Source organism: Rhagoletis pomonella, unplaced genomic scaffold (genome assembly GCF_013731165.1).
Source record: "Rhagoletis pomonella isolate Grant_MI unplaced genomic scaffold, Rhpom_1.0 Rhpom_scaffold_00003, whole genome shotgun sequence".
Lineage (NCBI taxonomy): Eukaryota > Metazoa > Arthropoda > Insecta > Diptera > Tephritidae > Rhagoletis > Rhagoletis pomonella.
Window position 1 is genome coordinate 8,533,087 of NW_023458557.1, and position 3,948 is coordinate 8,537,034.

Below are 3,948 nucleotides of genomic sequence, written 5' to 3' on the forward strand. Positions count from 1 at the left end.
AAATTGTAATTTGTTAACAAAAAAGAAAGATTTTGTAATGAAGTTAAATGGTAAAACCAGTAAAATTTTAAAACACATTCTGAAAAATTTTAAAAGGTCTAAAAAAGGAATAAAACGAAATTTTAAAGCGCAATATTTTGAAACAAATTTTAATATAAACTAATAATTGTTGAAAACAAAAAAGAAAGAAAGAAAAACGTGAAATTAAGCATTCTAGAGTGGAATATTTTGTCTTTGTATCATTAAGCGAAGTTCTACTGTTCATATTTACAACAGTATGTAAACCTATAACTAATATTGTTTGATTAATAGATTTTAAAGTAAAGATAAATGCATTAACTAAATAAATAATTACTAATATATTGTAGTTTTATAGTAGATTTGTATTTTTGCAAATTTATTTAAAGCAGAAATTGATTTTTTTTTTAATTTTACAAAAATTTTGGAAATCGACGGGTCGGAATGGAGCAAGACGAAATATTTAGACTGACCGTTGAGGGCTTAAGGACAAAGTTAGGAGAGTTAGGGTGCTCGACAACGGGCCGAAAGGCGACTCTACAAGACATTGGTTAGGGATGATGACGGGTAGGACTCGGGCGATGGTGACTCAGCTCACTCATGCGTTAGTGCGGTTCCTCAGGCAGTATTGGGGCGTTCCAATTTTACTTTGCGTGACATCGCAGATTCACTGACCTCATTCAGTGGTAGTGGCAACCAAGCTATCGACGAATGGCTTGACGAATTCGAAAGTAATGCTACAGCTGTTGGTTGGGACATTTACGAAAAAATTCAGGTTGGTAAACAGGTTTTTAAAGTAGGTGAAAACCAGCGAACAAGTGGTAACCAGACGACTTCAGATTAAGTAAAAAAAGAGAAAAAGTGTTTTAAATGCAACTAGGTTGGGCATCTCGCTAAAGATTGCCAGAAATCGTCAAATAGTTGTTTTAAATGTGGCCAGACGAGACACCGTACTGCGGCGTGCAAATCCGGTAGCAAAGAGGTTCAAAAAGAAACAAAGGTCGAAAAGAATAGGACAAACTTAATAAGTAGTGAATGATGTCGTAGGGTATTCGGAAAAGGAAATTGTTCAATTTTCAAAGACATTTCTTATAAGGGGGTTACTTTCGGTGCCTTATTGGACACGGGTAGTGATTTATCCTTAGTCAGGGAAGACGTTTAGAAAGGGTTTGGATACATCGCATTGGACCAAGATAGAAGACGGTTAATGGTTGTTGGCGAAGGAACAATCGCAACGATTGGTAGCTTCGTGATGGAAGTCGAAATCGATGGCTTGAGACTGGACGTTAGCTTCCATGACGTCAAGGAAAAGGATATCATCTATGCAGCAGTTATAGGGAATAACGTGCTGAGATTAGTAAATCTTCTTGTAACAGAAGATGGGGTGAAATTTCACAGTACAGCAAAAGAAGAACAGAAGCTTGAAGTTTTAAAAGAGTTTGAAAGTCTGTGCATAACTGAAGACATTAGTGACAGAGAAATAGTAAAACCCGATCTAGAACATCTGGACAAGGAGACATCAGTTAAAGTAGAAAGCTTGATAAATAACTATTCTCCTGAAATGCAACGCGAATCTCCGGTGGAGATGAAAATTACGCTAGTAGACGATATACCAGTTTCTCAGGGGCTTATAGTGAGATATGCGAGGTAGATAGGCAGGTAGAGGAATGGCTTGAGAAGGGTGTCATTCAACAAAGTATATCAGAGTATGCGCCTCCAATTGTTTTGGTTGGGAAGAAGGACGGCAGTAAGCGACTTTGCTGTGATTATAGGCGTCTTAACAAAAAGATTATGAGGGATAATTTTCCGATGGCTCTCATAGGCGATGTAGTCGATAAATTACAGGGCTCGTCTGTTTTTACAACGCTCGATTTAGCCAATGTATTCTTTCATGTGACCATTGAGGCTAGTTCGCGAAAATATACATCCTTTGTTACTCATTGTGGTCGGTACGAGTTTCGGTACATACCTTTTGGTCACCAGTAGTTTTTCAAGATACATCTTTGCGGTTGTGAGGGATTTGGTTCAGGACGGTACAGTAATAACGTATATGGACGATATTATCATTCATTCAAAAAATGTCGAAGAGGGTATAGAAAAACTGGTAAGGGTATTGACTAGAGCAGAAGAGTATAACTTACAGATAAAGTGGAAGAAGTGTCAGTTTTTAAAACGTAAAGTAGAGTTTTTGGGCTACGTGATAGAAAAGGGGACTATCAAACCTTCAAAAGAGAAAACACGTGCGGTAGAGAACTTTCCATTGCCCTACGATCGTAAACCAGTTCAGCGTTTTTTAGGGTTAACTTCATATTTTAGACGATTTATTGCTAATTACGCAACAATAGCTAAGCCACTATCGGATATTCTCAGACAGGACAAAAAAGTTAGTTTACGGGAAATAGAGGTTGCGGCATTTCAGCAGCTTAAAATGGCGTTAGTCAACGCACCAATCTTAAGCTTGTATAATCCAAAAGCTCAGACTGAAGTACATGCAGATGCGTCGAAGTATGGGTATGGTGCGGTGCTTTTACAAAAGTACCATACAGTATATGAGCCGCAAACCAAAGCCAGCATAAGATAGGTATCATTCCTATGAGTTTGAGGTGCTAGCTATTGTGGAAGCCTTAAAGAAATGACGTGTATACCTTCTAGGTATAAAATTCAAGATTATTACAGACTGTAATGCGTTTGCTATGACGATGGGTAAGAAGAAAGTACCAGCGAAAATTTCGCGATGGGCATTATTCTTACAGGACTTTGAGTATGAAATTGAGCATAGAGCAGGTAGTAAAATGCGTCACGTGGATGCGTTAAGCAGAGTTTCTTGTCTTTTAATGGAGGATTCATTGCAGCATAGGGTTAAGCAAGCGCAGTTAAGTGACAACTGGGTTAGAGCAGTATTAAAGGTTATAGAAAAAGAGGAGTATGAAGGTTTTTATGTGAAGCAAGGAGTGCTTTTTAAAGATCCAGCGAAGGAGCTAATAATCGTACCGAGCTCAATGGAGGACAAAATAATCAGGCTAGCGCATAAGCAAGGTCACTTTGCAGCGAAACGTACCCAAGAGGCAGTAAAAAAGAATTTCTATATTCCTAATCTAGCTTCAAACGCGGGGAAGATCGTTAAGAGTTGCGTGGTGTGTATAATATCAGAAAGCAAGAAGGGTAATAAAGAAGGGTTTCTTTCACTAACACAAAAAGAAGACATACCATTAGGGACCTATCATAAAGACCACGTCAGACCGACGGAGGTAACGAACATGCGATAAAGCTACATCTTTGTAGTTACGGACGGGTTATCGAAGTTTGTATGGCTTTATCCAACGCGAACAACGGGAACTGACGAGGTCGTTGATAGAATGAGAAAACAGGCAGCTGTATTTGGTAACCCGAAGCGGATTATCTCTGACAGAGGAGCGGCATTCACGTCGAATTCGTTTAAAAAGTATTGTGAGGAGGAGAATATACAACATCTTCTCATAGCGACAGGGTTCCAAGAGGGAATGGGCAAGTGGAACGGATGCATAAAATAGTAGTTCCAATGTTAGCTAAGTTTTGTGCTAATAGTCCAAGCTGTTGGTACAAACATGTTGAGAAAGTTCAGCAAACAATTAATAACACTGCACCTAGGAGTACGAAAGTTTCACCATGTAAGCTTTTGACGGGGGTTGAAACGCGAATTGCAGGAATTCCAGAGTTACAGGAAATGTTAAAGGAGGATGCCGTTAAGCAATTTGAGGATGAAAGAGAGGGTGTGCGTAGAGAAGCCAGAGGGAATATTTAAAAGATTCAGGCTGAAAATCGCCAAACATTTAATTCAAAGAAAACAGCCGATACAAAGTACCGTATCGACGATTTAGTGGCTATTAAGCGGACACAATTTGGAACAGGGCTTAAATTAAGACCAAAGTTTTTAGGTCGATACAAAGTGAC